This window comes from Eschrichtius robustus, chromosome 13 (assembly GCF_028021215.1).
Source record: "Eschrichtius robustus isolate mEscRob2 chromosome 13, mEscRob2.pri, whole genome shotgun sequence".
NCBI lineage: Eukaryota > Metazoa > Chordata > Mammalia > Artiodactyla > Eschrichtiidae > Eschrichtius > Eschrichtius robustus.
The window spans coordinates 36,919,849-36,933,161 of NC_090836.1; the positions used below are offsets into that span (position 1 = coordinate 36,919,849).

Consider the following 13,313-nt stretch of genomic DNA (forward strand, 5'->3'; position numbering starts at 1 on the left):
CAAATATAGAGATGACTTGTGTGTGAATCCGGGCCTCTAGGGTCCTTCTGTCAGGTCTAGAGTTGGATGTTAACACACTCTTAGGTTTTCTATATGTATTTGAAGTATATACCTGTTATTTACTGTCAATAAGTAGTTTGACAAGGTATAGGTTATTGTTATTTTAAAAAATATTATATATTTCCATACATGCCTGTATGGCTAGAACATAAGCATGAGGTGAATGGATCAATGAATCAATCAGTGTTCACATTTAGATTTATTCCGTGATAACATGCCATTTCTGAAAATTGATCCTTTGATTGTCTCCATAATATGTCCTTGATAGAACCATACTATATCATAGCTGTAGAGCATTTCCCTATTTCCCTCAGCCATTTTCCTCAGCTAACAGATGAAATAACTGAGGTCTTAAAATTATGGAGTGGTTTGCCAAAGTTCACGCAGTGGCGTGATTGGGATCCAAATATTTCCTTAACGGTGGTCTCCAGATTTTAGGGTAATTCTCTTAATCTCTTTACCAGAAAGGATTTTCTAAGTGTAGAAGCATATTTTGACATCAGCTTCCAGTTTTCTTCTTTCTCCTTCAGGGATGACAAGAGAATCTAATAAAAATGCTTTTACTGTAACTCTCCTTGATTGGAGAAGGGTAATGGGCTGGATGGGGCTCTGCCAAATGGGTGTTCTCAACTCGCCTCAGCTTAAGGATGCTGGTGATTTTCTCAAGACATAATCAAAGGCCATTAATAGAGCTTGATGTTTTCTTCAGTGCAATGGAGAAAGAAATGTACTGATTTTGTTTTTTGTGATTCTCGTCTACCTTGTCAACAACAAAGATCATTTGTGTCATTATGGTATTATCCATTCATTCTCTGATGCTGTTAATCTTAGAGCACTGTGTGCGTTTTTAAATACCTCAACAAAAGAAAGATGAGAAAAATAAGGAGATGGAAAATTCATTCCTTCTTAGGAAAGAGGTTACACAGCTATTTCCTGCTTTTCAAAGGTTTCCTTTACACCACTTCACTTTAATGAAAGACTGATATTGGTACCTGTTTTCACTAACCAAAAAAATCTTGCTTTTATGAGGAAGGTGAAAGTGAAAATAGGGTTTAGGGTTTGTTTTGTTGCAGTGAGTCATTATGGAGACAGCACACACCCCAAGCAGCAAGAGAGCCACTGCCAAACTCCTTTCCAGGGAACTGCAGGTAGCATCTCAGCATCAAGCCACCATAGCTTTGAAATGTGTCTGTGAGCATCAGTGCTTTTTCTTGATTTATTTTGTGCATCCGTTAGCAGGATGTGTCCTAAGGTAACTGCTTCTTCACTTTGCATTTTTTCAGCTTTCGAAAGGTTTCACAGGAATGCTCTACTTTTGGATAGTGGGGGAAACCTGTACTTCCACTTACTACATTATGACAGATTTTACATCGGAGAAAACCTCCTGCTGCAAATGTCTAGAAATGCTGGATAAGAAACAGCAAACATACTCTTACGTTAGTAGCTGAGACCATAAGAAAGTAAAAGAAATTCACAGGGACCAAACATTGAGAGTGATGAAAACAGGGGTTCTGTCCTGGGTTTTAGTGTCCTCGCAGGTAAATCAGTAACATTTGGCTTTGCATGTTATTGTATTAGTGTTAGAGTTAAATAATAGATATAAATAATAAAATAATAGATATAATCAATATAAATAATCATTGTTAAATTAGTCCAAATAAATTAAAACATATGTGTGACTTTAAGTGCAGTTAGGTTTATGGTGATTGCTCCTAAAGTCATGTTAGAATTCTGCAGATGCATAATTTTGTTTTTGGTAGCTATGGTAAACTTTAATCTTGGGTTCAAAAACATTGCTAAGAGAGAGGGCTCACATAACATTTTAGTGGTTGAAAACCTAACAGAGCTATCCACTCAACAAATCAAACTAAAATAAAATCAAAATTCAGAAAATTAAAATGAATGATTATTTTACATTTTGAAAAACGTGAACTTTGTAAGAAGGTACTATATTATATACATTAAAAAAAAAAGATGCAAACAAAACAACTCTCTAGGTGTTTGAGAAGTCTTCGTGGTCTCAATTTTCTCACCTGTGAAAACAGAGGATTCGAGGATATGAATGTTTATGTATTGTGATTAGGATTTTGTTCATTTTGTATTTATTAACTGTTTACTATATGCCTGATGCTGGCATTTGAAGATGAATAAAGTATCGCTCCAGCACTCAAGAAACATGGTCTAGTGAGGGAAACAATCATATGCTGATCGTTAAGACACAGTATTATATTTACCTAGAAATATACATAGAATGGACTGATTAAAGAAACTTGAAGCAGGGAGACTGGACAGAAGACAACTGCATTAGTCCAGGGTTAATACTGAACTGATTGTTCTCATTCATTGCTGTTACCTTAACCTAGCATTTTAAACTGAAATATGCTCCTTCTTTAAAGTCCATGGTCTTTATCATTATTCTCAATCTGGGTTAGATTTAGATGACTTTCACCTGCTGGCAGTGCTACAGTGTTGAGGCCTTGCAATGAGCTAAACCTGCTATGCCTGATAAAACCTTCGGTGGGTGAGAATGGGATCATTCATTCCCTCTGTGTGAATGTCATTTGATAACAGATGAAAACAATTAGAATCACACTAGAAAGGTAAAGCTGGCAATTGTAGAGACTGTTGAGGGTCTCTTGAGTTTTTTTTTTTTTTTTAACATCTTCATTGGAGTATAAATTGCTTTACAATGTTGTGTTACTTTCTGCTGTATAACAAACTGAATCAGCTATATGTATACATATATCCCCATATCCCCTCTGTCATCCATCTCCCTCCCACCCTTCCTATTCCCACCCCTCTAGGTGGTCACAAAACATTGAGCTGATCTCCCTGTGCTATGTGGCTGCTTCCCACTAGCTATCTATTTTACATTTGGTAGTGTATATATGTCCATGCCACTCTCTCACTTCGTCCCAGCTTACCCTTCCCCCTCCCCATGTCCTCAAGTCCATTATCTACGTCTGCATCTTTATTCCTGCCTTGCCCCTAGGTTCATCAGACCATTTTTTTTTTTGATTCCATATATATGCATTAGCACACGGTATTTGTTTTTCTCTTTCTGACTTACTTCACTCTGTATGACAGTCTCTAGGTCCATCCACCGCACTACAAATAACTCAATTTCATTTCTTTTTATGGCTGAGTAATATTCCACTGTATACATGTGCCACATCTTCTTTATCCATTCATCTGTCGGTGGACACTTAGGTTGCCTCCGTGTCCTGGCTATTGTAAATAGAGCTGCAATGAACATTTTGGTACATGACACTTTGAATTATGGTTTTCTCAGGGTATATGCCCAGTAATGGGATTACTGGGTCATATGGTAGTTCTATTTTTAGTTTTTTAAGGAAACTCCATACAGTGAAGAAGGGAGAAGACTCAAATCAACAGAATTAGAAATGAAAAAGGAGAAGTAACAACTGACACTGCAGAAATACAAAGGATCATGAGAGATTACTACAAGCAACTATATGCCAATAAAATGCACAACCTGGAAGAAATGGACAAACTGTTAGAAAAGGACAACCTTCCAAGACTGAATTAGGAAGAAATAGAAAATATAAACAGAACAATCACAAGCACTGAAATTAAGACTGTGATTAAAAATCTTCCAACAAACAAAAGTCCAGGACCAGACGGCTTCACAGGCGAATTCTATCAAACATTTAGAGAAGAGCTAACACCTATCCTTCTCAAACTCTTCCAAAATATAGTAGAGGGAGTAACTCTCCCAAACTCATCCTATGAGGCCACATACCCTGATACCAAAACCAGACAAAGATGTCACAAAAAAGAAAACTACAGGCCAATATCACTGGTGAACATAGATGCAAAAGTCCTCAACAAAATACTAGCAAACAGAATCCAACAGCACATTAAAAGGATCATATACAATGATCAAGTGGGGTTTATCCCAGGAAGGTAAGGATTCTTCAATATATGCAAACCAATCAATGTGATACACCATATTAAAAACTTGAAGGATAAGAACCATATGATCATATCAATAGATGCAGAAAAATGTTTTGACGAAGTTCAACACCCATTTATGATAAACACTCTCCAGAAAGTAGGCATAGAGGGAACCTATCTCAACATATTAAAGGCCATATATGACAAACCCACAGACAACATTGTTCTCAATGGTGAAAAACTGAAAACATTTCCTCTAAGATCAGGAACAAGACAAGGTTGCCTACTCTTATCACTATTATTCAACTTAATTTTGGAAGTTTTAGCCACAGCATTCAGAGAAGAAAAAGAAATAAAAGGAATCCAAATCAGAAAAGAAGACATAAAACTGTCACTGTTTGATTAATATGTGTCTTGGCGCATTTCTCCTTTGGTTTATCCTGTATGGGACTCTCTGCACTTCCTGGACTTGACTGACTATTTCCTTTCCCATGTTAGGGAAGTTTTTGACTATAATCTCTTCAAATATTTTCTCAGACACTTTCTCTTTCTCTTCTTTTTCTGGGACCCCTGTAATTCGAATGTTGGTGCGTTTAATGTTGTCCCAGAGGTCTCTGAGCCTGTATTCAATTCTTTTCATTCTTTTTTGTTTATTATGCTCTGCTGCAGTTATTTCCAACATTCTGTCTTCCAGCTCACTTATCCGTTTTTCTGCTTCAGTTATTCTGCTGTTGATTCCTTCTAGAGTATTTTTAATTTCAGTTTTTATGTTGTTCATCACTGTTTGTTTGTTCTATAGTTCTTCGAGGTCCTTGTAATGTTTCTTATGTTTTCTCCATTCTATTTCCAAGATTTTGGATCATGTTTACTATCATTACTCTGAGTTCTTTTTCAGGTAGATTGCCTATTCCCTCTTCATTTGTTTGGTATGGTGGGTTTTTACCAAGCTCCTTCATCTGCAGGATATTTCTCTGTCTTCTCATTTTGTTTAACCTGCTGTGTTTGGGGTCCCCTTTTCACAGGCTGCAGTTTCATAGTTCCTCTTACTTTTGGTGTCTGCCCGCAGTGGGTGAGGTTGGTCCAGTGGCTTGTGTAGGCTTCCTGGCGGGGGGGGGGGGGGGGACTGGTGTCTGCATTCTGGTGGTTAGAGCTGGATCTTGTCCCTCTAATGGGCAGGATCATGTGGTGTGTTTTGGGGTGTTTGTGAGCTTAGTATGCGTTTAGGCAGCCTTTCTGATAATGGATGGGGTTGTGTTCCTGTCTTGCTAGTTGTTTGGCACAGGGTGTCCAGCACTGGAGCTTGCTGGCTGTTGGGTGGAGCCAGGTCTTAGTGTTGAGATGGAGATCTCTGGGAGAGCTCTTGCTGATTAATATTCCCTGGGGCCAGGAGTTCTCTGGTGGTCCAACCTCCTGGACCCAGCTTTGCCACCTCAGAGGCTCAAGCCTGACCCCTGGCCAGAGTACCAAGACCCTGAAAGCCACACGGTGCAGAAGAAAAGAAAAAAGAAAAAAAGAAAATCAACAGACAAACAAAACCTCAAGACAAATGGTAAATACAAAACCAAACAGACAAAAACACACAAGGAAACACACACACATACAAAAAAAGGGGGAAAAAAGAGAAAACAAAAAAGGAGAGCAAAAAATAAACGGCCCCCAAAACAAAAACAAACAATAAAACCTAAACTAACAAAAACAAAGAACAAATCGAAAGCAGAAATCAAAGTAAAAAAAGGCAAAGAAAGCATAAAACCAACACACAAAAACGATTAAAAAAAGATAAAAACAAAACAAAAGAGAAGAAAGCAAAAGGAAAAAACACAAAACAACAAAAAAGTGAAGTAAAATAGAAAAATATAAAATATAGTTTAAAAAGATAAAGACAAAGCAAAACAAAGGGCAAAAACAAGGAAAAAAACACGATATAACCAAAAAAGTAGAGTAGAAATAGAAAAAAACAAAATAAAAATATATTTTAAAAAAAGCATAAAAAAGAAAAGAAAAAAATTTAAAAAGAATTAAAAGAATAATAAAAAACAACAACAGAACATAACAAAACAAAATAATAATAGTAATAATAATAATATTTTCCTGGGTCCTCAGCTGTCAGTGTCCTTGCTGCCACACTGAGCCACAGCCATCCTCTGCCTGCCCAGGACGTCCTCCAACACCTCCAGGTAGGTCTGTAGACCTGCTGTGGGGCCAACTCAGACTCTGACCTCGCCCAACCACTGCGTGTACTTGCCCCCAAAGTCCACAGTTGCCCCCAAAGTCCACAGCCTCAATTGTGGGAACACTCATTGTCTATTCAGATATTCCACAGATTCAGGGTTTACCAATCCTATTGCAGGGATTTAGTCTGCTCCTGTGGCTGCATGGAGAGATTTCCGTTCCTCTTCTTTGGTTGCACTGTCCCCGGGGTTCACCTTTGGTTTTGTCCCCGCCTCTGTGTGTGGGCCACACTCAGGCAACTGATCCCCACCCAGGCCCAGGCAAGAGGGGGCAAAAGCAGAAGCTGATTAGGGCACACTTACTCAGGCCGGGGAGAGGGATGAATACGGCAGCCACAATTGGGATGTGGTGGAGTGTCTGCAGTGGCAGAGGCTGGCAGGAAGTTGTAACAGACTGGGGTGTGCCATGCTGTCTCCCAGGGAAGTTGGCCCTGGATCGCAGGCCCTTGGCAGTGGCGGGCTGCGCAGTCTCCTGGGAAGGTGTGGGCAGTGACCTGCACTTGCTCACAGGACCCCTGGCGGCAGCGGCGGCAGTGGTAGGAGCTGCATCCACCTCAGGGGTCCAAGATAGCAGCTGCGGCTCACACCCACCCCTACAGCTCATGTAGGCATGCCCTGCTGTCTGTGAGCACACGGAGAAAGAAGCTTCTATAGCAGGCCCACCCCTCTCCTCACGTACCCCCCAACAATGGTCCCCTGCCTCTGTGGTGGGCCCAGACTTCTTTCTGGACTCCCTCAGCTGTGGCACGCTAGCCCCCTCAGTCTGTCTTCATGCAGCCAACCCCAGTCCTCTCCCTGGGGTCTGACCTCTGAAGCCAAAGCCTCAGCACCCAGCCCCCACCTGCCCCAGCAAGCAGACAAGCATCTCAGGCTGGGGAGTTCTGGTTGGTACCAATCCTCTGTACAGGATTCTCCCTGCTTTGCCCTCTGCACCCCTGTTGCTGCGCTCCTCTCTGTGGCTCTGAAGCTCCCCCCACCCCACCCCATCCATACCAGTGAGGGGGCTTCCTAGTGTGTGAAAACTTTTCCTCCTCCACAGCTCCCTGCCAGAGGTGCAGTTCCTGTCCCGATTCCTTTGTCTCTTTTTTTTTTCTTATCTTTTTTCTTTTGCCTTGCCCAGTTACGTGGATATTTTCTTGCGTTTTGGAAGTCTGAGGTCTTCTGCCAGCATTCAGTAGATGTTTTGTGGGAGTCGTTACACATGTAGATGCATTTTTGATGTATCTGTGGGGAGAAGGTGAGCTCCGCATCTTACTCCTCCGCTGTCTTGATGATTCTCGAGATGATAATCTCTGAGAACTGCAATGATCCCTATGAGCTAGAAACTTTTGACTCTATTATTAGCACACAAAAACCTGTATAGAAGAGTGCAGATCTAAACCACTGACAGTAAAGTGTTTGAAAACACTCTGTGGGAGAGAATGGGACATGGCCTCCAATTGTGCAGTAAAATACTTGCCATATCTTTCGTTTGATAAAACACATAAAGAAAAATCAAGAGAAAAGATGCTTCAGGCAACTTCCTTTCAAACTCCACTTTTCCCATAAAAAACGTGGTGCCACCGCTTCCAGTTTGAGGCGGCTGCTCTTGTGGAGTGGACTATGGCAACTCAGGAAGTCACTCTAGGAAGCCAGTCACAGGAGAGCAATGCTTTGGACCTGCCATCAGCTTATGACGTAAGGGATTATGTGTTGCAGAGACCCAGACAGGTGGCCAACAGTGAGGCTTTTAGTTCTGAGGAAGTGCTTTCTATTTCTTGCTCTTTGGATGTGATTCCAGCCGTGTGGCTGACAGGGTCTTGGTGCTCCGGGCTGGTGTCAGGCCTGAGACTCTGAGGGGGGAGATCCAAGTTCAGGACATTGGACCACCATAGACTTCCACATAATGTCAATCAGCAAGAACTCACCCAGAGACCTCCGTCTTAATGCTAAGACCCAGCTCCGCCCAACAACCAGCAAATTCCAGTGCTGGATGCCCCATGCCAATCAACTAGCAAGACAGGAACACAACCCCACTCATTAGCAGAGATGCTGCCTAAAATCATACTAAGTTCACAAACACCCCAAAACACACCACCAGATGCAGCCCTGCCCACCAGGAAGACAAGATCCAGCCCCACCCACCAGAACACAGGCACCAGTCCCCTCCAACGGGAAGCCTACACAAGCCACTCAACCAACCTCACCCACTGGCGGCAGACAGCAAAAACAATGGGAACAATGAACCTGCAGCCTGAGAAAATGGGACCCCAAACACAGTAAGTTAAACAAAATGAGAAGACACAGAAATATGCAGCAGATGAAGGAGCAAGGCAAAAACCCACCAGACCAAACAAATGAAGAGGAAATAGGCAGTCTATCTGAAAAAGAATTCAGAGTAATGATAGTAAAGATGATCCAAAATCTTGGAAATAGAATGGAGAAAATACAAAAAACCTTTAACAAGGACCTAGAAGAACTAGAGAACAAACAAACAATGATGAACAACACAACAAATGAAATTTAAAAACCTCTAGAAGGAATCAATAGAAGAATAACTGAGGCAGAAGAACGGATAAGTGATCCGGAAGATAAAATAATGGAAATAACTACCGAAGAGCAGAATAAGGAAAAAAAGAATGAAAAGAATTGAGGACAGTCTCAGAGATCTCTGGGACAACATTAAACACACCAACATTCAAATTATAGGGGTCCCAGAAGAAGAGAAATAGAAAGGATCTGAGAAAATATTTGAAGAGATTATAGTTGAAAATTTCCCTAATATGGGAAAGGAAATAGTCAAGTCTAGGAAGTGCAGAGAGTGCCATACAGGATAAATCCAAGGAGGAACATGCCAAGACAAATATTAAACAAACCATCAAAAATTAAATACAAAGAAAAATATTAAAAGTGGAAAGGGAAAAGCAACAAATAACATACAAGGAAATCCCCATATGTTTATCAGCTGATGTTTCAGCAGAAATGCTGCAGGCCGGAAGGGAGTGGCAGGATATATTTAAATTGATGAATGGGAAAAACCTACAGCCAAGATTACCCTACCCAGCAAGGATCTCATTCAGATTCAATGGAGAAATCAAAAGGTTTACAAACAAGCAAAAGTTAAGAGAATTCAGCACCACCAAACCAGCTCTATAACAAACGCTAAAGGAACTAGTTCTCTAAGTGGGAAACACAAGAGAAGAAAAAGACCTGCAAAAACAAACCCAAAACAGTTAAGAAAATGGTAATAGGAACATACATATTGATAATTACCTTAAATGTGAATGGATTAAATGCTCCAACCGAAAGACACAGACTGGCTGAATGGATACAAAAACAAGACCCGTATATATGCTGCCTACAAGAGACCCACTTCAGACCTAGGGACACATACAGACTGAACATGAGGGGATGGAAAAAGGTATTCCATGCAAATGGAAATCAAAAGAAAGCTGGGTTAGCAATACTCATATCGGATAAGATATACTTTAAAATAAAGACTGTTACAAGAGACAAGGAAGGACACTACATAATGATCAAGGGATCAATCCAAGAAAAAGATATAACCATTATAAATATATATGCACCCAACATAGGAGCACCTCAATACATAAGCAAATGCTAACAGTCATAAAAGGGGAAATCGACACTAACACAATAATAGTGGGAGACTTTAATACCTCACTTACACCAATGGACAGATCATCCAGACAGAAAATTCATAAGAAAATACAAGCTTTAAATGACACAATAGACTAGATAGATTTAACTGATATCTATAGGACATTCCATCTGAAAGCAGCAGAATACACTTTCTCCTCAAGTGCACATGGAACATTCTCCAGGAGAGATCACATCTTGGGTCACAAATCAAGCCTCGGAAAATTTAAGAAAATTGAAATTATATCAAGCACCTTTTCCGACCACAGCACTATGAAATTAGAAATTCATTACAGGAAAAAAAAAAGCTATAAAAAACAGAAACACATGGAAACTAATCAATATGCTACTAAATAACCAAGAGATCACTGAAGAAATCAAAGACGAAATCAGAAAATACCTAGAGACAAATGACAATGAAATCACGATGACCCAAACCTATGGGATGCAGCAAAAGCAGTTATGAGAGGGAAGTTATAGCAATACAATCCTACCTCAAGAAACAAGAAAAATCTGAAATAAACAATCTAACCTTAAACCTAAATGAACTAGAGAAAGAAAAACCAAACCAAACAAAAAAAACCCAAAGTTAGTGGAAAGAAAGAATTCATAAAGATAAGAGCAGAAATAAATGAAATAGAAACAAAGAAAACAATAGCAAAGATAAATAAAACTAAAAGCTGGTTCTTCGAGAAGATAAACAAAATTGATAAACCTTTCATCAGACTAATCAAGAAAAAGAGGGAGAGGACTCAAATCAATAAAATTAGAAATGAAAAAGGAGAAGTAACAACTGACACCACAGAAATACAGAGGATCATAAGACAACTCAAGCAACTATATGCCAATAAAATGGACAACCTGGAAGAAATGGAGAATTTCTTAGAAAGCTATAACCTTCCAATACAGAACAGGAAAAAACCGAAAATATAAATAGACCAATCACAAGCACAGAAATTGAGACTGTGATTAAAAACCTTCCAACAGGGGCTTCCCTGGTGGCGCAGTGGTTGAGAATCTGCCTGCCGATGCAGGGGACACGGGTTTGAGCCCTGGTCTGGGAAGATCCCACATGCCGCGGAGCAACTAGGCCTGTGAGCCACAACTACTGAGCCTGTGCATCTAGAGCTTGTGCTCCGCAACAAGAGAGGCCATGATAGTGAGAGGCTCGCACACCGTGATGAAGAGGGGCCCCCGCTTGCCGCAACTGGAGAAAACCCTCGCACAGAAACGAAGACCCAACACAGCCAAAAATAAATAAATAAATAAATAATTTAAAAAATCCTTCCAACAAACAAAAGCCCAGAACCAGATGGCTTCACAGCCGAATTCAATCGAATATTTAGAGAAGAGCTAATACCTATCCTTCTTAAACTCTTCCAAAAAACTGCAGAGGAAGGAACACTCCCAAACTCATTCTATGAGGCCACCATCACCCTGATACCGAAACCAGACAAAGATGTCATAAAAGGAAATTACAGACCAATATCACTTATGAACATAGACACAAAATCCTCAACAAAATACTAGCAAACAGAATCCAACAGCACGTTAAAAGGATCATACACCACGATCAAGTGGGGTTTATCCCAGGAATGCAAGGATTTTTCAACATATGCAAATCAATCAGTGTGATACACCATATTAAGAAATTAAAGAATAAAAACCATATGATCATCTCAATAGATGCAGAACAAGCTTTTGACAAAATTCCACACCCATTTATTATAAACACTCTCCAGAAAGTGGGCATAGAGGGAACTTACCTCAACATAATAAAGGCCATATATGACAAACTCACAGCAAACCTCCTTCTCAATGGTGAAAAACTGAAAGCATTTTCTCTAAGATCAGGAACCAACCAAGGATGTCCACTCTTGCCACTATTATTCAACATAGTTTTGGAAGTCGTAGGCTTGGAAGAGGAGAAAAAGAAATAAAAGAATACAAATTGGAAAAGAAGAAGGAAAACTGTCACTGTTCACAAAGGACATGACACTATACATAGAAAATCCTAAAGATGCCACCAGAAAACTACTAGAGCTAATCAATGAATTTGGTAAAGTTTCAGGATACAAAATTAATTCACAGAAATTTCTTACATTCCTATACACTAACAACAAAATATCAGAGAGAGAAATTAAGAAAATAATCCCATTCACCACTGCAACAAAAAGAATAAAATACCTAGGAATAAACCTATCTAAGGAGGTAAATGACCTGTACTCAGAAAACTGTAAGACAGTGATGAAAGAAATAAAAGATGACACAAACAGATGGAGAGATGTACCATGTTCTTGGATTGAAAGACTCAGTATTGTGAAAATGACTATAGTACCCAAAACAATCTACAGATTCAATGTAATCCCTATCAAATTGCCAATGGCATTTTTCACAGAACTAGAACAAAAAATTTTACAATTTGTATGGAAACACAAAAGACCTCGAATAGCAAAAGTAATCTTGAGAAAGCTAAACAGAGGTGGAGAAATCAGGCTCCCTGACTTCAGACTATACTACAGAGCTACAGTAATCAAGACAGTATGGTACTGGCACAAAAACAGAAATATAGATCAATGGGACAGGATAGAAAGTCCAGAGATAAACCCACGTACCTACAGTCACCTTATCTTTGACAAAGGAGGCAAGAATATACAAGGAGAAAAGACAGCCTCTTCAATAAGTGGTGCTGGGAAAACTGGATAGCTACATGTAAAAGAATGAAATTAGAACACTCCCTAACATGATACACAGAATTAAACTCAAAATGGATTAGAGACCTAAATGTAAGACCAGACACTATAAAACTCTTAGAGGAAAACATAGGAAGAACACTCTTTGACATAAATCACAGCAAGATCTTTTCTGACCCACCTCCTAGAGTAATTAGAATAAAAACAAAAATAAATAAATGGGACCTAATTAAACTTAAAAGCTTTTTCACAACAAAGGAAACCATAAACAAGATGAAAAGACAACCCTCAGAATGGGAGAAAATATTTGCAAATGAAGCCACTGACAGAGGATTAATCTCCAAAATATACATGTAGCTTATGCAGCTCAATATCAAAATAAAAACAAACAACCCAATCAAAAAATGGGCAGAAGACCTAAATAGACATTTCTCCAAAGAACACCTACAGATGGCCAAAAGGCACAGGAAAAGATCCTCAGTGTCACTAATTATTAGAGAAATGCAAATCAAAACTATAATGAGGTATCACTTCACACTGGTCAGAATGGCTGTCCTCAGAAAATCTAGAAACAATTAATGCTGGACAGAGTGCAGACAAAAGGGAATGCTCTTGCACTGTTGGTGGGAATGTAAATTGATACAGCCACTATGGAGAACAGTATGGAGCTTCCTTAGTGCAATCTCACTACTGCGCGTATACCCAGAGAAAACCATAATTCAAAAAGTGTCATGTACCACAATGTTCATTGCAGCACTATTTACAATAGCCA

General features: G+C 39.6%; 1 protein-coding gene across 3 annotated transcripts in view; it reads left to right on the top strand.

Annotated features, from left to right (window-relative positions):
- TMEM117 (transmembrane protein 117) overlaps positions 1-13,313 on the top strand; it is a 526,689-nt gene that overhangs the window by 167,573 nt on the left and 345,803 nt on the right. The gene's annotated exons all lie outside the window — the stretch shown is intronic.